The sequence below is a fragment of the Anguilla rostrata genome, chromosome 3 (assembly GCF_018555375.3).
Source record: "Anguilla rostrata isolate EN2019 chromosome 3, ASM1855537v3, whole genome shotgun sequence".
In the NCBI taxonomy this organism is placed as follows: domain Eukaryota; kingdom Metazoa; phylum Chordata; class Actinopteri; order Anguilliformes; family Anguillidae; genus Anguilla; species Anguilla rostrata.
In genome coordinates this window covers 52,544,925-52,571,918 of record NC_057935.1, presented here as the reverse complement: position 1 = coordinate 52,571,918, position 26,994 = coordinate 52,544,925, and the positions used below count along the sequence as shown (strand labels likewise).

The following is a 26,994-nucleotide window of genomic DNA, read 5'->3' as shown; positions in this document are numbered from 1 at the left end:
CGGGGCTGTTTGAGGGAGGGATGAAGCGCGGCTGGAACCTGAAGCAGACGCGTGACTCCGGCCTACGAGGCCGACGCCACGCAAAAGCGCCACCGCTCGGGGAGGAGGGAAGACGCGGGGGTTTGCGTGAGAAGGCCAACGTCGAGCTGACGTTGTGAGAAAGAGAGAGAAACGGCTAGATCCCTAGGAAGCGGAGACCAGAAATTCTGGTTTCCTTTACCGCAGAAGCCAGATAGCACGCGAGCGAGCTTCGATCAACAATAGATTTACATCTATCAGTGCGGCGCTGCGTGACTTTGATTAGATCATTCAGCCTGAGGTGGAATTCAAATGAAAGGCTCCTAAATCCCCAGAACCAGATTCCCCCTCCACGCCCCCCATCCCTGCTATAGAGTTTCATTTAAAGGATTTGTTTGTGGGAAGTAATATTTCGCAATGGTGTACACTGTATGGAATTCATAGAGAACTATAAAACAGTGAACAGCTGTTATGGGCCCACAGTGCACTGCGGAAAGGGTTCTTAAAGGTAAGAGGAGTCAGGCTTCATTTCAGTTTCCAACTGGGGCAGCACACTGAGTTTCACATCCTGCACATGCTGTATTCTGAGCCAGCTGTCCGTCCAATGCATCCATGTGCAGATAACTGCGTGGCACGTTTCCAACATAAACCTTAAGGCGCAAGAGCTGAGCCTGCATGAGCCGAGTTGGATGCATCCTTGCAGGAAAGTGCTCAGTGAACCCATCGATGTTCAGTTCTTCCATCGCCCATCAGATTAAATTAAAACATATGCCATTTTCCCTCATTTCCTGTCAGCAGGAGACGGTGAGCGAGAGGAAGTGACACGTAAGACCAGTGAGGTTAAAGGCGAGACGGGCCAGGGGGGTGTGTCCACCCTTTCCTGAAGCTAACTGGACTCGCGCACATAGCCCGGTGTCATTTCAGCCCGCGTCAATTAAATCCTACGGCCGCTTGCCAAGCGTGTTCTCAGCGGACGTAGCCGCAACAGCCTGTGTACGAGGCGTGTCCTTTGCCAGGGCGGCAGCCCTCAAAATCAAAAGAGCGATTTGATCCTGGCGCCAGGACAGATGCCAGATTTCTCTTTCCCACAGTCCTCGAGCTTGGGAGACTCCGCGCGTACAGTCTCAGCTCCGATTTTCCGCTCGCTTACACCGCTCGGCACTCCGCGCGAGCGCGAATGGGGTGCGAGCGTAGACACCCTGCGGCTGCAGCTGCTTCCGAAGCGGGGGGAGGGACAGACGCTGGGTACGGATCTCGCCGAGGCACACAAACCTGCTCTTTTCATATTTGGGGAACCCTTTTAACTAACCCTTCACCCCCCCGGGTCTCCTCTCAGATGAAGACAAAAGCGGCGCGCAGGATGTGCGGGGTCGCACGCTGAGCCGCGCGGATGTGGGGCTGTGATCAAACGTGAGGCTCGAGAGCCACCCCTCCGAACTTCCTCTTCGGGCGCGTCTCTCGCCCTCGCGGAGACGGCAGGTGACGGAGCTCTCTCTCTCTCTCTCCTGTCCCGGGACGCCGCCCCCCTCCAAACCCCGGGCGTCGGCACGCGTCGCGGCCTGGCGAGCGGCTCTCGCGTACGGTCGGCCGGACAGGCCGCGTCTGCGACATGCTTCCCGCCGCGTACCTTCTCCCGCGGCTGTCGTCGCGATTAATCACGGGGGGAGTCGACGACGCGCTCTCCGCATGAATTACACACGACGGGATGGCCCATTGGTCACGGCGGCAGCCTTCGAAGATAAGCTTGTAAAAAGTACATTGGCCATTCTTCATGTTATTGTTGACAAAGCAAGATACTGCCAGCGTAATATAATTCCGGCTCAGTAAATGATATTCCAAAAACAAAAGTGACAGAAAAATGCTAAATATTTTCAGATCCGGGCTATAATTCTCTTACGAAAATGTATAAAAATGAGAAATATACTGACAGACCCCACCCACGCATGCACACACAATCTGAAATGAAAGCAAACATGAAGAGGGCTGAGAGACAATAGATTAGGTTCATATCAGACAGCGCAGCTCCAGTGACAGACAGCATATAGGTGGTGCTGGTGGCAGTGTTGGTCACCCCGGTTCGTGGTGCTGTGATTGTATTGCTCTGAAGTTATCCCCTTGATTCAATCAAATCCACTAAAGCCGTCTCATCAGAAAGTAGCATTTCATTAAATAAAGTCCACATATAGCACAGTGACCTTTGCCCTTATATGGCATGGCGGTGATGATTGAATGCAGTGGTTTATTGTAATACGGTGCTGGATTAAATTTGTTTTCCTTGACTAAAAAGCAGTCCCTGAAGAGGATTTGGCTGTTCTGTCTGCTTCCAGGGCAATGCCCCTGAGGTATGAACACATCAACGTTCTACGGCCTGTGACCAACTGAACTCCAGCTGCACGGAGGCGGGAACTCATCGCTGGAACTTCATCAGAGCATCAATCAATCAGAAATCTGCCCTAAGCCCCATGCCATAAATAATAGACGGGAGGAAATCTGTGAGAGAGAGTGCACTGGTGATGGGCAGATATCTGACAGGCCCGTTTTGTATTGCTGAAAAAATCATCCGTGGTCTCTTCGCATTTTTTTCCGATTTACTTTTTTATTTACATTATTTATCTGACGCGGTACCGGACAAAGACTTGCAGTGCAGCGAGGGCCGTTTCTCAGGCAACGGCAGCTTCAAAAGCTTCCGGAAAGATAAAAAAACAACAGTAATGACAGACAACAAAACACCCCGGGCCCCGTCAGAAGAAGACAGGAGCCGCTGCGCACGCACAGCGGAGCGCTCGGGGAGCGAGCTGCCGAAACGCTCGGCGGCGGGCGCGCTCGGCTGAAAGAGGGGCGACACCACGAGGGGGGCCTGACACGGACTCGCCGCATCGCCGCTGCGGAGAATCCCCCGAAGCACTTTTTAAATCACCGCGCACGGTCCCTGCAATTTACCGCTGAGAGGCGATCGTTGCTTTTAGTAATGTCCGTTAAGGTGGAAGACGCCGGAACAAATTCGCCGCGGTTTTTCTCTCCTGCACCCTAAAAAAAAGCCTCAAAGATTTCACACGAAATCACCCTCACCTCCCTCCGCAACATTAATCAGAACATCTCCAATTCGACTATAATGATTTACATTGTACAAGACAGGAAGCACAAGGGGCCTACTGTGCATCACTGCATGCGCCAGGGAAAAATGAACTACTGCACTGATAACCATCAGCCTTGACTCCCAGATAATGGCCACATCCAATGCGCTTCTCATGGGAAAAGCATCTGCAGTCAGAGAGAGCCTTAGAACGCACAAGCGGGTAGTCAGGAATGTTCTAGAGCCCACGGTTTCCTGCCAGAGCTAAAATGTCACCGCTAATGCCCCCTGACCCGGGTGAGACGGAAGAGAGGGCGGCTCAGACGTACAGTACAGCGCCGTGAACGCACGACCCTCGCCGCCGGGACCGCGTTCTTCACGCCGCGACAGCCGTGGCCGGGAACAGGGGCCTCCTTGTCTCTCCGATCGGTTCCCGTTCCGGCAAATCCGCCCGCGGCTAGAGCCGCTGCCGTCTTATTACGCGGCAAAATGGCGTCTTCTTTAGAGACGGCCCTCAGTCGGGGCACGATCAGCGCCACATCTCTCCCTGGGTGTGAGGATCGAGGGGGCTCTCCGGTGTTATTGGGAGATGGATAGCAATCTAATGAAACTGAGCCGCGGCGTGGCATGCTCTCGGACAGGCCGGAGCAGGGGCGGGGCGAGGCGAGGCGGGGTCCAGTCGGGAGGGCGGGGCAAGGCGAGGCGAGGCGGGGTCCAGTCGGAGGCCTCGAGCGGGGAGAGCACAGAAAGCACTGTTTATCTCCGGCTCCTCGGGAGGGATGAGCGACGGAGGCGATGGTAGCAGAGCTCAGATGCATCGTGGGAAAAGGCAATATAACGACACCACGCTGTGTATCATTTCAACCAACGCACTCACGTTGGTTGAAATGATAACGTATCACAGTACAGCGGATAAAAAACAAAGACCTAAAATTCAAGGTGACCTGCCACATTGCATTAATCGTCGAACACACCTTTTAAAAATACTTTTACAAAACCCATAAAAAAAAATCACAGGTCATTACTCTACCTGTTTACATGGACAATGGATAATGCATTGATCCACTTTTATATTAGCCAAAACACTATTAGTTTACTCTCCACATGAACAGTTACGATTTTAATGGTTCACTGACAAGATTTGTCCCCAGTAACCAGTCAGCAAACATGAACCAAAAGCACATGGAAAATACACATTGTTCAAAGCTCCTTATTTGGTAGGTGAAGCACAAACTGTCTGTCTGGAAAGCTGTCTGAACCCCATTGAACACAAGCCATCAAAATATGCCCACGAGGGGAAATCAAATATTGAAAGGGTTTAAGGAGTTACGCCATGGTACAAAGCCTATGCAGGTCAAATCATAATCAGTGCATGGAAGATCAGGCTAACTGCAATCTACATCAAGATGAGCGCATGGAAGATGAAGCTAACTGCAATCTACATCAGGAAAGGTGAGCGTAAAAGCAGCTAGGCAGAAACCGTGCTGGCTTGAGACTTACCTGTGGACTCCGGTCTGATTTGCACTGATCAAAAAATGGGTGGATGCACAGCAAGGGGGCCCGAGAACTGGAGAAAGAGAGAAAAGAGAAAGAAAGAGAGAGATATCACCATGGAGACATGGGTATGATGAGGCAAAGTACCCAATCAGTGCGCAGGCCAGCTACAAATGAGAGCAATCAATAGCGCAACACCTGCTGTGGAGACATGCTTCCTGCTTCTCAGCAGCCTGTCTGGACGCTAGGCCTGATGGCACAGTTCAGGACTAGAACAAAATGACTAGGGCAGTAATTGGGCCTATGTCTCTGCCTTTAGTCAGACCTCAAAAGATGTGTTGTGTGGTTTCACTGGCTGTATTCTCCAGCAGTGTGTTGTACCTTAACTGAACTGTTTTGGATAAATATCCTCCCGTATAAATGATTCAAATGTAAAGTACCGTAGTCACCTTGGATAAGAGCTTCTTCCAAGAATACAGATACTGCAGAGCAAAACACACTCCAGTGGTCCTTTCAGGGATTTGGAGCTACACTCGAGTGATATTAACTAATGGTCAAGGTTCCATGAAAGTACACAAAATAAAAAATACGGCTCAATACTAGCCGAGTTTCCACTTTGTGACACACGCCCACACACACAGAATTACAAACATGGCTTATACTTTCAGAAAGACACATTATGATGATAATCTCTCAATCCCTTTTGATGGTTCAGGTTTGAAGCAGGACTCCTGTAAGCCAGGTGGAACCTGTGCGTTACGGTTTATTATTGCACACATGCAACACTCAAATGCAATCACACAAAATGCAGTCCTCAATATGACTCCACTCTATATAAATGGCTAATATCCTGAAAGGTAATTAGTGGGCAACCTGAGTAATGTTCAACAGAGCTAGCCCGGACAGTAGAGAGAGACCTACAATGTAACCTAAATATTTCTCATAATTGAAAACTATTCATTAAACACTTACAGAACTGGCATTGAATTTAAAATGGACTATAAACTGACAGCACATCAGTAAAATTTCTCAATTACCTCGGATTCTCAAGGGTATGCTGAACAACAGAAACACTGATAACTTTCTGCAAGGCTGCCAGAAGACAATACACTCACCTGACACTTAGTTTTATAGCCAATTACAGTTACTGGAGAGTCAGAGCATTACTTACAGAAAATGAACTCATAAATTACATAAAACCCAATCTGTGAAAACAAGAATTAACCATAAAATGAAATGCAATGATTAAAATTTAGTGCCTTGTGACTTTTTTAAATTATTTATTTATTTAGTATTTGCTTCTTGTAATGGCAATGCTCAGAAGCCTACAGGAAGCCTACAAGACCAAACTGACATGAAATCAAAGACGTGTGTCCTAGCCACTGTCTGGGGTCACTTTGGAAATGGTGGTCGATTCATTGGAACTTTGTGTCTGTTAGTCCCGTGCAAACGGGAAGCCGCGGATATACAAAATATCATCATTTTGTCTATAACTGTTACGGACTTCATTAACAGGAGGAAGAACTCTTCCGGTAACGGGGACGATCGTTTGCAGCAAGACTGGTCTTTCCGCGGTTGCACTGTAGCATGCGAGACCTTCGGGGAAAGCGTGCCACCCTGTACGAGACCCCGAGCAACCTCGCTCTGCCACGGAGCATCGGATCTCCCGTCCGTCACGAGCACTTCCTGCGTGTCGGCTCCCAGGACCTCAAACCCTCCGGGCGGGGTCAGAGAAGGCCTCCTAAACCGGCAGGCAACTTTCCCGTTTTTCATTTATTTTTTTCTCAGGTCGCGTTCCATCATGCTAGGGCAGGCATGCAAAAGGCAATCTGATTAACCTTGCTCGCGTAAACACGTCGTCACGCGTGATCTTAGGCTGAGGGGGGCCGTGGAGTCAGTGAGAGGACTGGGAATGCGTCAGACTGTGCTCGCTGGAGGGGGGGGGGGTTGGCGGAGGTGACGCTGTGTGGTGGCGGAGGGAGTTGAGAAGCTCATATGTCTGATAACAGCAGTGTAAATTTGCTGAATCCATGTCATGCAGGGAGAGTGTCTGTGTGTTGCCAACATGACGGTATGTTTGTTTGATGTGGCATGTCGCTTGAGTGACTGACAACTGACAACCCCCCCTTCAGGCAGACCGATCAAATGATTTATTTATTCATGTTTATTAATATGGGTTACATTCAAATTTATGTATTATTATTTGACATCTGACACGTGGTTCATTTTCATCCATTCCGTCATCACCGTTTATTAGTAGATACTTCTTATCTGAAGTAACCCTAACCCTAGCTGTAACCGTAATCGAAACCCTAACCTTAGCTGTAACCCTAACCCTAACCCTAACCCAAACCCTAGATATAACCCTAACCCTAGCTGAAACCCTAACCCTAACTGTTACCCTAACGCTAAACCTAACCGTTGCTCTAACCTAAACCCTAGCTGTAACCATAACCTTAACCCTAGCTGTAAATCTAACCCTAACCGTAACCCTAACCCTAGCTGTAACCCTAACTCTAGCTGTGAACGTAATCCTAACCCTAGCTGTAACCCTAACCCTAGCTGTAACCCTAACCTTAACCCTAGCTCTAACCCTAAACCTAAACCTAGCTGTAACCCTAAACTCCTAGAACATCCTAGCAACCGCATACAACACATGTATGAAGCCGATTGGCCATAAGGTGGCACTATCATGAGCTAATAGGTGTGGTTTTTGGACAATTTTGAACAAGCATATCTCCTGCCCCATTTGAGCTACAGTCATGAAATTTTGGACATATGTGCAACTCGTCAAACGTAACGCGTTTCCCATAAGGACCCATAAGCTCCCCCCATTAGATCTTCCACAAATTAGACTTTTTTGAAAAATGATTCAAATGCTCCTAATCCTATATGATTTGATAACACGTAACTGATTTGATACGTAACTGCCTGTTCTGGTGTCACAAAACTTTGCATAATGATTGAAGGTCACTGAGTGACCACATGGTAGCTCAAATGTTGCAATGGCATGTTGTTCTTGCTGCTTGGTCCCTGTAATCGCTGCTTGCAGCTATATTTATTATTATTATTATTATTATTATTATTATTATTATTATTAATACCTTTAGGTAAGAGAACAGATTTAAAGATTAAATATAAGTACTGCAACTGTTATAGGTGTCACATGAGAGACTTCTGTAATTATCTTAATTACCTAGTTTCATTTAAACTAGCTATAGTTTGAGTGGGTGCAAATATAAAGCCGTCTACTCATCGATCTTTCAAGGGGGCATCATTTGCAGCTTTGGCTCTCAATAGTAATTCTGTTCCCCATCCCAAATATTAGTGGGAATGCAAAGTGCATTTAAATGAACTGTTGACTGTTGGGGGGAAAATACTGAATGAGATGTAAAAAAGGATAAAACATGCTGGGAGAAGGATATTTGTTTTTGAATTGAGATTTGTAGGTTAGGAGTGAAATCTGAATGTTATCGGGAGGAAGCTTTCAGCGCGGGGGAAAAAAATGAGTCAATTTCCGAGATACGGCTTTACCGTGACAGAGCAATAGCGATGAGAAATGCAGGTTGTGTTTGGCCTGATATGGAAGACTCTGAGAGGTAATTCTGGCAGCATCCTGTCAGCGATGTCACGTCTATGTGAAAACCCCCGATTATATAGTCAAAGGAAAAGATGACTGCTTGTGTAAGTGAGCGTGAGTGCATGTATATATATGTATGTGTATGTATGACAGACCTGGGTAAAATACGTATTTGTTTTGGATTCAAACACTTTCCTACGCTTTACTGATCTTGTCAAGTGTATTGGAACCAATGAAATACTCTCAAAAAGTGCAAACCCCAACTTCTGGTCATACTGGCAGGCTGAATTACACCAGGCAAGATCACAGAAAAGAAAGTATTTGAATCCAACCAAATACGTATTTGACCCAGGTCTTATGTATGTATGTATGTACGTATGCATGTAAGTATGTATGTATGAAATGTAGAGTGAAGATCACAATATTTTAAACACAATTATTGAGCCTGACCCAAAAACTGAAACAGGCCATTACTGCCTACATTCTGAACGGCATGACACCAGCCTGTGTCTCAGGAAAGCCACCATAGATGTCATGTTAACACAGATCACTGTGGGATGCCCCAACACCAGAGCCGATGTGTTGTGGTGTCGTGTCGAATGGTTTGGCTTTCAGACAGAATCACTGCCAGCGGGGAGGAGTGGGGTCAGCTGTGGAGAATTCTAGGAACAGCAGCATGGTGCACGGACTTCATGTGCCGCTACAGATGCGCGGTTACAGCTTGCCGATGCTGACAGTTTGCCCACCGATCTGCGGCCCAGCCACGCCCGGCTGAGAGACTGCAAGCTCCCAACACCTGAATGGAATGCAAACCAACCAGGCACAGCTACACAGCGTGACAGAGAGACTCCACCACTGCTGGGGCTTTGGGTGTGACTATACCTACAACAACAAACATTTTGGGAAGGTGGGATGAAGAGAGAGAGAGAGAGAGAGACAGAGAGAAAAAGAGAAAGAGAATATGTATACCTCATCTTCTGGGCTTCTGCCAGGCAAATACAGTAGTCTGAGTAATCAAAATTACACTAAGTAATTATACATCCCTCTGGAAAATTTCCAGCTAAAATATGTGTTCTTGAAACAGCAAAACCTATTGATTTTATAAGAGTACATTCATCAAAAGTACTTTTTTCAAAAAAATAAAGAATTGGGATGGGACCTGTATTTGTGAACAGTGATTTGAGTGCATAACATGACCTCAGCTAAAAGAAATGGCCATACCAATTTTAAAACAAAGGTCAACAGTTTTCAGTACCTGAATATCAAGAGCTAATCACCAGCACTGTCCTCTAAAATAATCCAGTAATTAAAAACAATGTAATTAATACAGCTTAGTAATTCCTAAAGTATACTTATCACTAATTTATTAAAAAATGTAATCAAATAAAACATGACAGGTTGAATGGCAGAGGGATGAAAGGGTTTAAAGTGTTCTGTCTAATCATGCAGTAACACCTTTAAATACCGTGCCTATTTTTATACCTCTTCACGGGGAGGATTTATGTTATGAGAGCGCTGATGAACGCGCTCTGGGGATTTCACTCCGGGAAGAACAATCCTCTCATTGCAGCTGGGCGTCCTCTTTATTAAAAGGGGTGAAATACTGAGATTGGGCCTACTGAAAGCACTGATCTCGCCCTGCTAAGCCTTCGGGGCCTGGGCCTCGGTGTTAGGAGGAGGGCCGGACTGCTCTCTAGCTGTGGCCGAGTCTTCGTTCGTCAAAGACCCTGACTGCCGGTCTCGAACCTACGATTTGGGACGCATGCTGAATTTTTCACGGTCTGACACGTTTCACCAATACTGGAGCGGTTTAGTCTGGTCAAACTGTGTGGAGCTCAAAGCATGTGCTTTTTTAACGGTTTCCAAATATTGGAGTAAAATACACCCGGCGTATCATATTTCAAGTGGCCACCCCTTGCTTAAATTCCGCTGTTTTGGAATGCTAATTCTCAGCTACAGAGCTGAAACAGCAGCAAGCACAAGGTAGGGCTCAGCGGGGTTACAGAACGAACCGTAGCTACCGCGGCGCCGCCGTGCTGGCCGGCTAGCGCACAATGCCATTACGGCGAAGCCTGTCACCGCCGCTGATTAATAATAAGATCTCAATCCGCGTCTGCACACGTGACACAAAATCGATGCCGAGAAACATTACAGAGCATTTATGCAGCAGGCGAGGATGAATCATCGCCCTGCAAACGCAAAGTGAAAGTGATGTTTGGGCTGATAGATTAGGAACATTGCAGTAATAGCGCTGGTGATCAGAAGGTGCACTTCTTATGTGCGAGTGTGCTGTGCACAGCCAGGTTAACATTGCTTTTTTTTTACATGTGTAATGGTTTGCAGTATTACCTCTATGGCTTTCTGTACCGGCGATGATTACGCCATAATTGCCGCCCTTTTACTTCTGCCCTGTGGAGACTAACAACTTTAGGGAGCCGCAAAACGGAACCGAAGCCTTGTCCGCTCCTTCCTGCCGAAATCCTTCTCTCCTGACGTTAATGACCGAGCCGAGCGCTCTTCAGCAGCGAGGGCCGATTACCTCCAATCCATAAGGGCGAATGGACAAATAGGCTGACAGCAGGTAAACCGCGCGGCAACGAGAAAAAGATTTAGCGCGACGTTGGCTTTCTCCAATACCCCCCATACATCAGACTCCGCTCGAAACGTTCCCGTATCTGGGCCATCGTCTGCGTTTTGCAAGGCTTATGGCGGAATTGCTTCAAGTTTAAAAACCATTTGAAAAATGTGAAGATGACACCATTCTTCATACGATGCAGGAGACAGCAGGGAAACCATTTTAGTAGGTAGGACAAATCTTCTCATTGCTCAGTGCGATCACGTATATTACTTATGGGATGTGGCGTGCCAGCACATTACAGTGGATATACAGGAAGCGACTCTCAGAATGCAAATATGATACCTGTAAATTCACAGGTGCATTGCCCCAATGCACATCCCCAGAGGAAGCTCACATTTCACAAATAAAAATTTTTACAAATAAAAACTCCTCCCAGTCAAACCAAGGCAACGTTAATCCTCAGTTTAGGATTAAAAAGTTCCCGGTGTGCCCAATGCTAATCTATAGATGGTCACAATCATGACAATAATCAAGCAGAAAAGATTGTTCTGGCTAAAACCTTTATCTGTGATGCCAAAAATAGATTGAGAATGTAGTTATTTAAGTATCAAACTCATTATCTCCCTCCTGCACTAACTATGGCACTTAACTATCTTTATAAATTGTGACACTGATGACTTAACATCAGCTTTGCTCACTGTATAAACTTTTATGTGTGCATTTTTAGGTTCTCTGCTAAATGCCTAAATGTAAAGCAATAATCGAAATTATCCTATTATAAAATCATTGATGACCCAGTTGAAATGGTATGCATTGCATCAAGGCAGTAGCCATTAAACAGCGGTAAATCCTCATCTAATAGTTTGATGGCGAAAATTACTGATTGGCCAAGTAGGCTAAGTGTTCGCTAAGCCGTGATTTTGAGGAACAGTGACATGATAATTGAGTGTGGGAAGAGCACGAGGGACAGTAGGACCAGCGAAGCTAAAGGGTAACTTGCTGTGAGATTGCATTCCACGAATAAAAAAAACACCAAAAGGTCATATTTCTGGTCTGTCCACATAAGCCATCAAATTTCCCATCCCAATTCTCACATTTCCACTCCACTGCATTTCATGCTAACCTGTTGGCTATTTTTATGGCAGCAGACGAGGGACGCTAAACCATGCAAATGTTTGCCTTTGCATATATTCATGAGGCAAGGACTGCGAATCGGACCTGGAACTCAGATAAGGCTTTCCATAACGAGAGAGGCCACACTTTCAGCAGACGGTGGTCCGGCAGCCAAACTGCACAATCTCACGGTTACTGAGCTACACGCCTGCACTCCCGCAAACATCGATTAACACTGCGCAAGTGACAACACTGTTCCTCTGTGACTCTCAGTTTGCTGCAGTTCTCACTCACTGCACATCTATGAAGGGCAGCCAAAGCTGTTCACTTGACAGTTATCATATCTAGCTGGAAGTCTGAATGACTCAGAACTAAAGCAAGTGCCTTGAGAAAGCCTCGCCAGACATATCCGAAATGAACGGAGCGGACATCCCACACATGGGCGTTCCATCTGGCCGAGTGGACACTTTCCCATGGTTTTGTTTTCCCACGCCCCGGCCCGGGCGCCTTATAAGGAGACGGCCGCTGGCGGGCAGTGCCACTGTTCTCTGATGTCTTGATGCAGGGAGCGGCGGAGCGGAACACCCGGCACTCGGCCCCAGCCCCCCACCCCCCCACACCCCCCGCCATGCCGCCCAGCGCGGACACAAAGGCCCGCCCCGGGCCAGTGCCTCAGGAAGAGCGGGGGAGGAAACTGTATCGCGGTGAGGTTCGGTCCCGCGGGGACGCGGCACGCCTCCTCTTACCGCTCTGCCCGGCCGAGCGTGACCGAGAAGTGTGCGGGGTGACCGTCCTCTCCCTCGAGCGCGCGCGTGCGCGGGGTTAGCGAAAGGGAGAGGAGCCGTGCGGTCTGCCCGTGGGCTAGAACCTGGGGCGGTGGGAATCTTGAAGAAGGTGCGTGTGAACCCAGTAAGAGCACAGAGCCGCTGTCTGAGGAGGTTCTTGCTGCCCCTGACTCACCCAGCCCACAAAAATGACCACCCCCCCCCCCAAAAAAAAATATGTATGTACTCCTGCACCATTCTCTGCTTGGCTGTGATGAACCCTGAGAGACGCTACAGCACTGCTCTTTGTAAGCCAACCAGCTTCTCTACTGCCACTGCAGGACTTCCTCACCTGCTAATATGAATTTATCCAGGCACAGGACAGCATGAGCAGGATGATTAATCACGGTCTTTTTAAATATGGTTTGGGGTGGAAAACTGTTCATTTTAAAATGCTACACCACAGTTAATTATTTAATGATTCAGTACAGTGCAGCTGTGAATCTAACAGTGTGCAGTTAATCTGTAATTTTCAAAATGCACTGTGGTTTTTTACATGATAAGGGTGGATAAACAGTCACTTTAACAGTTGACAGGTGATTTTTCACAGAGACATGGACATTTATGCTGTTTTCTACCTCAACAGAGAGGAGGGACGCTGTAACACGGAGACACTGGGACACGGGGAGACCTTCACAGATACACTCTACGTGGAATGTAATTGCGAAAAATTTCAAGACTTCAATCCCTGAAATCGTGCCTCCACTTTTTTCCAATTCCCTTTCATGAAGAGCACCTCAGGCTTCTCAGCAGGAGCCCTTTCAAATTCCCTTTAAATTCTTCCTGTCACGAAAGCAGGTATATTTACATCATAAAAAACAGGTATATTTACCTCCAAACACAGTAGCAGGTGCAGGCAGTCTTGTTCTGCTTTTCATTCCAGCATGAAAGGTGGACAAGAACACACATAACAAACATGACGCACTGCTACACATGTCCAAGGTACTGAGAGAGAAAGAAGGTTCAGGAAAGGTGCCATGAAACCGGCCTTGAATACAATTCAAATTCAAGTAAGGTATGATTGCGCCAAACTCAAGGTACATTATTTTCTCTCCCGTTCCATCAAGGCCGGGAGCAAAATTGCAGATCGGGCGTCGTATTTCATCACCGCCAGCCAAACTCATTTTTCGATGACACGATTGAAAGGAAGCCGAAAATCTCTTTTCCCCCCGCGTAGATCTATTCACGCAAGATGGAGCGAAATCCGCGCGCGGGCCCTTCCCTCAGATTTATATCGCGTTTTCTCCTCCCCTCCCTCTGTTTACTTATGCAGAACACCGCTCTTAGCTTAATGGTTACGTAATGGGAGGCAATAAGAAAAGAGATGGGCTTGTCAACAGAGATGGAGATTGCAGAATAACCGCGGCTCCTCCGCGCTGAATACTGAGCGATCCCTGGCTTTATTTAGCATTCTGCGCGGGAGCGGGAGGCTCTCGCGTTTAAAAAAACACTTCAGGAAGGAGGTATGTTGCCGCTGGCTGCTCCTGGAAAGCTGTGCCTATATGCGGAGCAGCTTAGCGAAGAGGAGGCGTCGCTCCCCAGGGACCGGCCTGGGCCTCGGCAGACTTTACTGGGCCTTTCTGTTTTAGGACGCTACCGCGCGAGACCGGCGAAGGGGCGCCGTCCAGGGCCTGCGCTTTCGCTAGCGGCTGAAAGGAGGGGTGTTGGGCGCTGCTGAGCGGAGAATGCCGTCATCTCAATTTCTGTCAATTTCCTCCCGTCGGTCCGGGAGCCTGGGCACTTGGGAGAGGAGATGGATGGAGCAGGTACTTAGGCTGACCCGTTTAATGAGGTCCAATTGCATTACACCAATTACACCAATCTCCCCCATTTTACTCAAATGACTCATTTTCCTCTTCAGTTTCATGCACCCCAACCAACATTTCCAAACAAAAGCTTTAAAATTCTAAAACGTAATAAATACATAACAGAAATGTGTATTTCATGAGACAGAGGTTTCAGAGATAAAGGCAATGCGAAAAATGGAGAGCTTTGATACGCTTTACAAGATTCTCTTCAACTTGGCTTTGGGTGAACTTGGAACACTTCTGAACAATAAAAAATGTAAAATTGCTTCTATTCCCCCAAATCTACAAAGAAGAGATTTAACTAGTCAGTTTCAAGTTGTCGCTGCTACTGTTCTAGTGGGAACATTCATATATGTACAAGAATTCATACTAAAGCAGCCAATAAATAGGGAAAACTTCCATTCCTTTAAGTATCTACATTGCACAAAAAACTACACACACACACAGACAGATAGACAGTCAGACACAGAGCAAGGAGGCTTTGGTATGAGCTATTTGATTGAGTGTGGGGGCTTCCATCATACACGGCTATATTACTCAACACTCATTCCCCTTCATACACAAACACTGTAATTCATTCAGAACATAAAGTACCCATTGTAGGAACTTCAAATGCCTGACATCGCACTGAATGTGTCCCTTGTTGACAGCTGGGATGAACACAGGCATCAAGGCCTGCCTTCATTCAGTGACATGTTTGGATAGGAATTTCAAAAAGACTAACCAAAACGGTTTTAATCAGCTTTTACTTTCAAATAGACTGTAAGGTGAACTACATAATGGAGTTAAGCAGAATTTAAAACTCGCCCTGGGTTGTTTTGGGCGATTAAGTACCACTAAAATAACTCTTGAACTTGTTTTTCTTTTATTAACTTTTTTGCAGGTATTGAGCTTTTGTATCTAAGCAACTAATGAGATCCATGGTTACATGCATATTTTTAAAGAACAAATACAATTAAATCAAAAATAAACACACAGGACTGGACATACACAAAAGCTTTCATGTTATGCCACACCACTTTCACTTTCCCTGGAGTTAATTTTCAAGAATTTACTGAAAGTTTTTTCCAGATTTTTAAAATTAATTTCAAGTCACAATCAGACATATGTCAAACTAAATGCTAGATAAATTTGAATACTTTTTTTCCAGAACAAGCCCGGGAGCCCTGTTTAGTTTATATTGAAGCAATCCAGTTGCAGGGCCACAGCACAGACACAACAGCAGCCTGCAGACAAAATGATAATCCATTATAAACTAATGGATTAAATGTTGTTTAAAAAGCACCGTGGCACATTTCCCAGAGCTAGCTCTCTTTCCAATTAGGTGGGGATAAGGGAGGTGGCCGTGGCTAATCGATAGCAGTTAATGACCTGTGGGGGTGGTGTTAATGTGGAGACGGAGGGTATCGGACTGCGGCGCACGGCTGCACCGCGAGCTTCCAGCCCCGGGCCCACCAAACACGCCTCAGAGCTGCCGAACGAACCGGCTCCTAATTCCTTTCGGGCTCTGTTCGGCCCGCGAGAAGCTCTGAATAAATATCACGCCGCCCGTCTGGAGAGCGCGGAAAGCCCGCTTTCTCCTGCCAGCGTCCGCTCACGGGGACGAAGGAGCCGCCCGACGCTGCTGGTTATTAGCAGGCGCAGGTGTGGCTAAGCGAGAGATCGGCTTGTGCGGGAGAAGAGGACGCGGGAGCCTGTAGCCCCTCCGCCGGGAAGCGAGGCACGCTGGGAGCAACGGGATTGGCCAGCGCTGGCTTCCTTTCCCATCTTTCCTCCAGGGCTCTACAGCGGAGGACGAATCCACGCCAATTAGTGGACGGAAGCCACCTCCTGTCGACACCTGCGGGGTTCGTGATAACAAAAGCTCCCTAAATGAGTTAGAAAAGCCCCGTACAGCATTCACATTTCCATCCAATCCCTGCGGCAAAAGGGCTCTTTCATTGGTGGGTCTTAAGCTCACCATGCTCACGCTATTCTTTCCATTCCGCACAGCAGATAACAGCACATAAAGCACCACACACAGAGGGTGGAGAGGAAGTAAGGGAAGGTCAAGGGTGAGGGCAAGTGAGTGAGCAAGAGAAAGAGAGAGAGTTTGCTTGACTATTTTATAATAAAAAAAGATTCTTTTTTAACATAAAATGTGTCATCAATATTTGATGTAAAAAAAAAAGTATGTATTCTAAGCTGCTTTTTACTGCTAGTAAACATACAATTCTGAATATTACAGGATTAGTTTACACAACTGATCTCCCTTTAATAAGAAACAGGGATAATTTGCTGTTTGAATTATGATTTCCTGTTCCAATCTGCATGGGTAACCCTGCCTAATGGCGTGCCAGTAAAATGCGCAGCAGGTTTTTGGAGAGCGAGGCAGGCAGAGATACAGGAACGTGATGAGATACCGCTTGATGAAGGCGCTGGGCCTCGGCTGGTAACGGCGGCCACCTTGACTCCTGTTCCGCCACATTTCACCGCGACGAATAAACTCGAGAAGGGCGGGAAAGGTCATCGTACCCCAAGCGGGCGAATTTCCCAAGTGCAGACAGTGAGAGATGAAGGGGAGGAGAAACGCTCCAAAGCTGCATCAATCATAGGAACGCTCTCACAAGCAATCGAGTCAATAAGACAGCATCGCATACAGCCCCCGCTTCTTTGATTTCCTCATCTCTTACGGACACGCCGGGTGGGATTTGATAGAGCAGAGACCTCCTGGAGGGATGAAGTATCTGTCTGGTTTGCGTCTTACTGAAGATACTGAACGTGCTCGGTCACGGGAAGAGATGGGCTGACCCTGCCTGAACTCAACCAAGCGCGGTCTACGGAACCTTGCTGGTGCGCTGGCTGCGAACGGACATAAAAACAGTTTCGCACCCACACAGAATGCACCGGGGTTTGGAAACTAGAGGAAGCCGTGGACGCTGTGTGGATATTTCAGTACACAAACTGTTGAGTAAATCGCAGAAAACAGAACAGATAAAGACCATGACAACCATACCGGGGCTTCATGGTGCGCACATGGCACCCAAGGGCGTCCACGTGCCAGAATACGGATGGCTGGCTGTGTGTGCGGTTTAATTTTTATTAGCTAACAATGTGTGTGTACCTTGAGGCAGCAAAGCAGTTCAGTGCAAGTCAAACTCAGATAAGTGGCAGATCATATGTAATGCATTGTGAGTGCTGTCTGTCGCTACGGGGCAGGGGGGGGGGGGAGGAGGGCGGGGAGGACTGCACTGCTAAACATGGGAGCGCAAAGGGGGCGGGGGGGGGTACCACCTGTCGCTTTTGCCCCAAGTGCCCGATGTGCCCTTTTTATCTGATTTAAAAAAAAAAAAACATTTGTATTATTAATGTCGCCGTCATTAATTTTCATGAATCCATTCTGATTAAATATATTCTGTACAATACCTGGGTGTTGTAAAACAGTTGGTTGGTGTGCTTTTTCTCCCCCACTTTGAGCACCTGCCGCTCAAAAGGTCTCTGCACAGCCCTGCTGCTGAATAGCAGCGAGGCCTGCATGCGATTACACTCCGATGTTATCGGCTGAGCCCTTCCTGCAGGCTGTGTGATGTTCTTCAGCAGGGCGGAAGAGAATTAGCCAGCAGGATATTACAGTTGTAAATAAATGAATTGTTTGCCTTCAGTAATGCTCAGTTCAAATCTGCTTAATTATTTTTTTCTAAATCTTTCCTCAGGTGGTAAGATCTTACCCTGGCCACTCATTGGAGACAAAAGCCATACGGTGAGAAGAGTTAATTTATTTTATGGCCTTTAGTTCAGGTAACCCTGTTTTTCTCGATTTTTCTTCCTGTTACATGCCCAGGCTTGTTTTCAATTTTGTTATACGGTGGCTGAAACCACATTTTCAATTCCAAGCGAAAGTATGCGGCTGCTTGAATATGTTATGGACCCGGGCGCTTGACGTAGAAAAGCAAAGTGTGATCGATTGTGAGAAAATCAGTTTCTATTTACACTCCCCCAGAGCTTTGAATTCATCTGTTCGGGGGAAAAAAGTGAAATGTTCCTGACTTAAAGTCCAATTGAATTTAGCTTGGGAAAAAATGGATAACTTTTCTGTAAATATTGCTTAAAATTTTCCCTGCATTTCCCAGTAATAACTGCCGAAACAAAATAAAGACTTACGCCACATGTGTACCACTGTAAGACTGAGAGGTACTGAAGCATACAGTGCAGTAGGCCTACTACTCAGGCAAATGAATGCACCTTATCTTCAGGGACTCCAACGTGGCCCAGAGCAAATATGGGCCATGACTCATGCTTGCAGGTGAGCAGGGTGGGGGGGGGGGGGTGGCAGTAGTCATTTATTACTTCCTTTAAGTCGACTATATTTGCAAGGCAGCGTCACAAAACACTAACCTGAATTTGGTAAGCTACTCTCAAGAGCACCACACAGGTGTTGGGTTTTCAGTCAGCTGTTTTCTCATAGCAATTAACTGATGGTAGTTAAAATCCGCAAGACAGAGGGGAATATGGAGCAAAGGGCACTCTGTATGAGGGAAACAAAAAAACATATTTGATTGGAATGCAGGTTGCCTTCGACAAATACAGGACTGTTGGCATCGCTTCTGGCATGCTAACTGGTTTCTATGTGTGTTGTGCTGCAGTGGACCACTTCCATTTTTCCATCCTGAGTTCAAACAGCAGGGCTGCCCAACAGCAGTATTCACTCGCACATTTTTAGGAAATGATGAGTGCACATTAAGTCAATCTGTGTATAATATTTCAAACTGTGTGCCATGTGTCATACCTGTTAAATTTGCATATACTGTGGAAAGAGCTTTTTGGTGACTCAAAACAAATTCACAGAATAATTAAGTCACTGAATATATATCCCAAACAGCTCTTCCCTCTCCCTCTCCCTCTCCCCCTCCACTCTGCCCACCTACACCTTCCACAGCTGGGACGTCCTCATGGGGGTCTTCCCAAATGCACCTGCCATGTGGCCCCCCTCCAGCAGCCCAGCTGCCGCAGGACCCGTGGACCCTCAGATCTTCCAGCTGCCTAAGTGTTTCCTGAGAGACCACCCCTGCGAAACAAACTCCACTGTGTGCAGCCGAAAGCCAATCGCACAACAGCACAGAGGCCTTCTCTACAGCTGACAGCCAATTAAAAGTCTGCAACTATGGGACAATCATAGCACAGGGCTCACTTTCCACTCCTCGTGCCCACTCTAAACTGAATAGCCAGCTCATCGACAGTCAACTACCAACCAGTTTTATAAATGCTCCAATTGAAAATGAATGTACAAATTAAACTTGTAAGTGCACTAATTTATACAACAAGCATGAAAAACCTGCACTAGCATTCACTGTAGAGTCTTCATAGAGAATTTTTAAATTATTTGCTTTACCAGACAGCCTTTTGCAAGGCTACTTAAATAGCTTGTTATCCATGCATACAGCCAGAGATTTACAGAGGAAAGGCAGGTTAAGTACAATTCTCAAGAGTAGCACAGTAATGCTTCATCCTCACCAACTGAAACTGCAAACCTTTGCATTCCAGGCCCAGTTCCTAAATTCCTACCCAAGTATGAAACACATTTTCCACTATTTGTGATGACTGAAAACTATAAAAGGGGTACACACACACACACACACACACACCTTTTCATTTACATACACAGATTGTACATTCACACATGTGCATGCCAAAATACGCCATGGATGAGCAAAAGAGAACAGTCTCCCTCACTCCCCTTCCCCCTCTCCTCCACTGCAAACAGCAGCAGGCAATGCTTTTCATTAGTAGTTCATTTCTGTGCACAAGCAGGTGATTAAAAAGTATTTAAAAAAACAAATAAACCGTTCAGCTCTTTCCAAGTCTTAGGTCAATATCGGCATGTTATTGTTGCTCATTAATAAGGGATTTGTCTGCTGCAGACCAGACTCCCGAGACACTGTTGAACTGCTGGAACTCCATAAAGCTTCATTCCTTCGTACCTCAGTAACAGACTTCCTGCAATGATCTCACTCCCAGCCAATGAGAGGACGGTTCCACACGGAGAGCCATTTTCCTAGCACAACGTGTGCCTTTGTGTTTTAACGAGTGTTAGCTAGGACTGTGGCATTTATGACGTCTGAATCATTAGAAGATGGATATTATGAGGCAGCCTGACAAAAAGGCTGCACACTGATGTGCTGTAAACGCACCGTAAACAACACACTCTCAGACTCTGACACTACATAACCACCAGTCAGCAGAATGGACTACTGAGAGTTTCAAAGAAGGCGCGCCGTTCAAGGCCACAGACTGAGTGTGAACGAGCGCACGTGCGTCTCTCAGAGGGAGCGTGGGAGTGTTTGTCGGTGGGTGAGCGTCACAACGACACTGCACGTGCTTGTGTGTACACGAGTGTGCGCACATGTCTAAGCGTGCGCACGTGTGCATGTGTGGGCTAGTCCCTTCCTGCGGGGTTGTGAGCAGATCCGGGTGGAATCGCGTCCGGAATTCTATCTGCGAGAGACAAATCTGCAGCTGTAAAAAAACCTGGTTTAATGAGGAACAGACTGGACTATTTTTTGCCCAATGTGACTTTTAAATTAGCAACCCGGAGGATGTATGAGACATGTCCATGGAAAGCACAAAAAAAGGCCTCATTTCTTTTTCCATGACTTCTTCATCTCCCTGTTCCCTGTGTTTCTATGCATTTTTTGCATGTGTGTATGTGTTTTCTGTATGTGTGTGTGTTTTCTGTGTGTGTGTGTGTGTGTGTATGTGTGTGTTGTGTGTATGTGTGTGTGTGTGTATGTGTGTGTGTGTGTGTGTGTTGTATGTGTGTGTGTGTGTATGTGTGCGTGTGTGTGTGTGTATGTGTGTGTTTTCTGTATGTGTGTGTATGTGTGTGTGTGCGTGCGCATGTGTGTATGTGTTTTCTGTATGTGTGCGTGTGTGTGTGCGTGCGTGTGTGTGTGTATGTGTGTGTGTGTGCGCGCGTGTGCAGTGTGTGTGTGTGCGCGTGCGCGCATGTGTGTATGTGTTTTCTGTATGTGTGCGTGTGTGTGTGTGTGTGTGTATGTGTGTGTTGTGTGTATGTGTGTGTGTGTGTGTGCGCGTGTGTGTGCGTGTGTGTGTGTGTATGTGTGCGTGTGTGTGTGCGTGTGTATGTGTGCGTGTGTGTGTGTGTGTATTGCTGTGTGTGTGCGTGTGTATGTGTGCGTGTGTGCGTGTGTGTGTATGTGTGCATGTGTGTGTGCGTGTGTGGCCCATATATCGCACCTCTCCACCGTTTCTCTCCCCCTCGTAATGAAGTTCCACCTCACTGGATCCAATCTCCCTCATCTGCCTCGAGAATCTATTAACTCTGATGGAAACAAATTCCTCCCTTCACTTATTGTATATTTTTTCCTCTCAAAATGACAAAAGACCTGGATTTAAGGCCCTATATGTATGTATGTATGTAATATGTATGTTGTGAGATTGTATACAGTTCTTTCCTATTCAACAACATTAAGTAAAACATTTACAAAGAGCTGGCAAAACATAAGACAAGGCATGTGACAAGGCAACTTATAACAGAATGAACACAGTAAGCAGTGTGTACTGTACGTCCAAGCCCCTTAGCCGGCTCATTGACACACAGATAGGTGCACTGCTCAGGGTAAACAGAAAGAGAAGTAAGGTATCCACAGCTGCCTGTTCAGCTGTCCATTGCAATTCATCAGTGACCTTCACCAATGTCCTGTGGTCAGGTTTAGCACAATGTCCGACTCAATTAGGCACAAACACCAACACAGGAGTGTTATTTCTTCCCCAGCTCATTTTCCGACCGACTAACAAAGACATTTATAAATGGCTCTTTCGAAAACATCCCTGAATCAAACACTCTCTCTCAAACAGGTCAAGGGGATTTGCTTAAAATGTACAAAAATTACAGATTTTTAAAAAAAGGATTCGTCAGCAGTTTATGTTCATTCTAGGATGTAACGACTGTACTGCCACAATCCAGCACTTTATTGAGGGTTGTTGGGTGGCGGCTCATGTTAAGTCACTGTTGCAGCATGCGGATGGGCCCCATGGGCTGGTACTGAACCCGGACCACAGCAAGGCTAAGGTCAACATAATTGGCCCAGCTGTTGCCAAGGGAGGGAGGGACGTCAGTCGGGTAGAAGTTTGTCAGCTTTGGTCGATTGTTGGGCCCACAGTCTGCCCACACAACCTACACATTAAGCGTATTTCCTCAATTTTGTGTCTGTGTGAGCTTAACATGTGGATCGTGGAGTGAAAGAGTAGCAGTGGTGTGTTTCATGCTTCTCGATGCTCTTCCAAATTTACACTGTAGGTTGCACCAATGACCATAAACACAACTGCCAACTCCAAACTGGGATAAAATATGGTTAACATTTTTTTAAAGCACACTACTATGTCCAGTACTATGCTTTCACTGACCAGTCTCAATAAACCCAAGATACATGTTACCTGGAGCGTATGTAAGGGTGATAATTGCTTATCCACTCTGATCAGTTGCTGAATTCTGGCATCTTGCTTCTAGGTTAAATGCTTTAAATATCTCCTTGAACTGCAGCTCCTTGAATTTGTGAGGTTCATAATAAATTATGGCTCGCTGGTAAAAACATTTAAAAACTATTAATTACATTATTACTATAAAAGCACATTTAAGCATTCACAGCATGAAATAACATTTAACATAACCATTCACCCAAACATACAAATTGATGAATGAAAAACAATCTATATTAGTTTTAGTGTGTTCACTTAAGCTACACTTCAGAACCAAGACATAAACACGTCAACAATATTTTTTGTACACTACAGAAATTGGAAGAATGGCTCAGAAGCCGAGCATAGAAATTCTGCTGGTGGTAATACAGTCCTTATTAATGACGCTCCCTCCAAAGATAAAAGCATTGCCTGAATGCACGATGCAACACATCCCTTTACATAATTAATATGTTTATTTTTAGCCAGCCAGCACTGGCGAAAAACTCATAGGCTCATTTCTTTTTGATAATGAAGGCACGAGTTGTGCATTTAGTGTAAATTTATTTATTTATTTATTTAAGTCTGAAAAAGGTGATTGCTCACTGGCCAGTGCTGTGATGTGCAGCAAATTAGAGAAATACTGCATTAGCCACACAGTAAGAGGCTGGATGTACTTTGATAAGTATACAGCAGGGGTCTTCTGTAAAAGCCAATGTTTTAAATTGGCTTACTGTCATAGTAAAACCACCATGTACTGAACATTTTTAACCCTGTTTTTCTTCTTCAACAAAGCCATTTTCATTTGGTATAAATGTTGCCACACATAGTTTCAAGTCATAGAGGACAGAGTTTAAGATTTACAGAAGTGAATTGCTACAGCACGTCCCTATAACGGCTACTTATGCTGTTTCATGGATAAACCTCCGAGAGCCATGTGATTAGTCATGCTGATCCCATCTAGGCCGGACAGCATTAGGACTCTGAAAGCTCAGCTCATTCTGTTGCTGGATACTTCTCCAAGAGGCATTAAGCAGCAGGATGCAGATACGCTCCCTCTAAAGGAGGACCATTACCCACAATCCCACACTTCTGCTCATTGCAGGAATTCCATATGCGTTTAACAGTCTTCGAGGGTTCATGATTGAGCTGTGTCATACCAGTCTTGCTGGGCCAGAGTTTCGTAAATAAAACTCGAGGAACGGGCAGCGGCGTATGACGACCACCGCAAGAGGCTTCTGAGGTAAACGCACGCAAAGCCACAGGGAGGAAGCTGCCACGAACGCTGAACGAAAATAGACGCAGGTGAAAAGCCGAAGCCGATACGAGACGAGTGTCTCCTCTCGCTGACTTCCTGTAACGGGCCTTGCGCCGCTATCTCTAGCAGGCGGTGCCTCAGCTCTGCGGCCACGGCCCTGCTTTTCCACAGCCGGGCGTCCCGCATGCAGTCTTCCACGCTTCCCTCCCACACGGCTTGTAATTGATTTGCTGCTACAAACGAGAGGACGGAGCGCTGACAGTTTCGTCTGGGAAGGTCTGATGCAACAGGACAGTGGAACAAACAAACGCCCGAGACCATTCGTCCGCGCATAATTAATACTGCAGCGCTTCCCCATCACGGTCTCGGCCTGCCCTGTATCCCTCACACATACGGGTCTCGCCACACACACACACGGCATTTTGCACATGTACACACACTGCATTTCACTGATGATGGCAATATGCTGAAGAATTTTTATCTTTTAGACTCATTTAACTATAAAGGCTGAGTGCAGGTCTGTCCTAAATGTAGTTTAAGATCATACAATTAGAAATAGCCTAGTTATCCTTTGATCCAGTAGTCATTTAATAATCAAGTTATTTTCATCATTTACTGATGAGTATATATTATTATATATTAATTTGTTGTGCATTTTTTATCCATGCCATATTACAAGGCTGTTTAGGACTAGCTGACATTAAAAATTCAGGTGTAATATTGGGATCCATCTGGAACTAGAACAAACATCCATCTGTTCAGAAAGTCCAGTATCTTCACATTCACAACACTGTGCTCCTGGATGGCCTTCATGACCACACAAGCAGAGAGGATAGACTGCACAGACTTTCCAAACCACCACAAACCAAAATCTGTGGGGGTGAATATGGTGTTGACATGCTGGATCTGACTGTGTGGCGGTGAGGAAGCTGTGAGCATTCCATTAGCAGCACAGATATTACTGAGAAGGATAGAAAGCAAATATTTCCCTCTATTTACAGCAAAGCCCTGCTGATTTGACAACTTTCACAGGCACCGTCACCCAGATTTCAGGCAAAAACCGTTTGAAGTCATTTGCCCATTCTGTCTGCATCAAATGCGTATTGAAGTGACCTGGGGGGAACTGGGGGGTGTCCAACAAAAGCCCATCTGTGTTTTTGCAGTTCTGGTCACAGAAATGAAAGATGTGCTTCACAAAGACCAAAAAAAAAAAAAGATTGGCTTTGTTAACGTTAGAAGGATACTTCACTTTGTGGTGTATTTTAACAATTCAGTTTTGGTGCATGTTTTTCGGCCCTGACAATTTCTTTTGTGCAATATTTCAGATGTTTACAGAAGTTTCTGATGACCTGTTGGCTTTGCAATTCATGGCGTGGGGGCATTATGGGGTTCTTGGTGTAAAACTCTAACCCTAACACTGTAAGAAACGTGAAAGCAGCAATGTACAGCAATGTTATGTTTATAGAGACTGTACATCAGGACAGATAAGTTTCACAGTATTTACTCAAATATAACAGAAATGTAAGTTTTAAAATTGTGCCGGTACGTCTTTCTTTGAGCGTAGTGGTCTCAGACGAAGAAGAAAAATAAAAAAAACCCAGAAAGTGAACTGTCACTTTAATGGCATGTCAGTGGTACAAGTCGCCAGTGAATCTGACGTACAAGTGGAAGGTTGTACAGTATGCTCAAGTCCTGACTGGGACACAGTGGTTGTGAACTTGGGCGAATAGCTTCACTTCGCTAAGTATCATATAAGAGTACAACATGCAAAAGTCTCACTGTTGTACGCATGTTACCATTTCACTGTTACACACAGAAATATTCACATACGAGCATATCTGCAGAGCCGTATAATATTACAGGAAACTGTGTGTCCTTTTGCACACCAAGGAGAAGCTGGGACTTTGAACAGTCTAAAAAGTCCCTATTTAAAGAGCCGAGGGGCACTGCAGAGGCCTAAACCACAGGGTAATCTTTTACACTCATTCACCATGCTGGAATCATAATATGAAATGTCCTTGAAACACTCCGATTTCCTAACATTATGACTATTAGAAAAGTCCACAGAGATGAATCAAACTCTGCAGAAGACTCTTTTAAGAGATCCCCAAACACTACACGGAGTGGCTATTAATCATTCATATGCTCTCACCAGGCCAACGACCGATCTGAAAGAAGAGACCAGGAATTCACCTCAGAAGGTTGATGCGATTCGCTTTCATACCCAGGCGGGCAAAGAAGAAAAAAACAACAACATCCAAAAAAAAAAAAACAAAAAAAAAAAGTTCACAGAAGGCAGAGGTTCTTTGTAGGACTGCTGTACGACCGTCTGCTTAATTCCAGCACAGCTTCGCCTCTTTATCCAGGAACACAGAACTGCTTTGGCCCCAGATGGAGAAGCTGAGAGCACAGAGGCCAGTGGGCCCTCGCTGGAAGACTCGCGGCATTCTGTGACTGCATTAATCCCCAGCTCACAGACACAGGAAACGGGTCACTCACACTTCGTAAGAGACAAACTTGCAGGCAAACGCGTAAACACGCTCACAATGCTAGGTATAGCCTAAGCAATCTGGGCGTGTACAGTACTCGAGTAATACACTACAGCATAAAACATTTTTTGAGGACTTGAGAGAGAGGGGAGTTTAAATGAATGTCCAAAAAATTACTAATTAATTAATTCACACATCATGCATCTCATACCAAAGTCATTGAAACATGACTGAATAAAATTAAAGTTTCTTGTAAGCTCAACATAAGATATCAGAGGGATCTTGAACCATTCCTCCATGCAGAA

General features: G+C 46.0%; 1 protein-coding gene across 5 annotated transcripts in view; it reads right to left on the bottom strand.

Moving 5' to 3' along the window:
• mid2 (midline 2) overlaps nucleotides 1-26,994 on the bottom strand; it is a 155,699-nt gene that overhangs the window by 103,217 nt on the left and 25,488 nt on the right. For 3 of the 5 annotated variants that reach the window (XM_064328160.1, XM_064328166.1, XM_064328163.1), the window contains exon 2: nucleotides 4,592-4,658. The exons of 1 other annotated variant lie outside the window; for it this stretch is intronic. The gene's annotated coding sequence lies outside the window, so the exon portion shown is untranslated. Of the gene's footprint in view, nucleotides 1-4,591; nucleotides 4,659-26,994 lie in introns of those variants that run through there. One more of the 5 variants, XM_064328167.1, reaches the window with a different exon arrangement.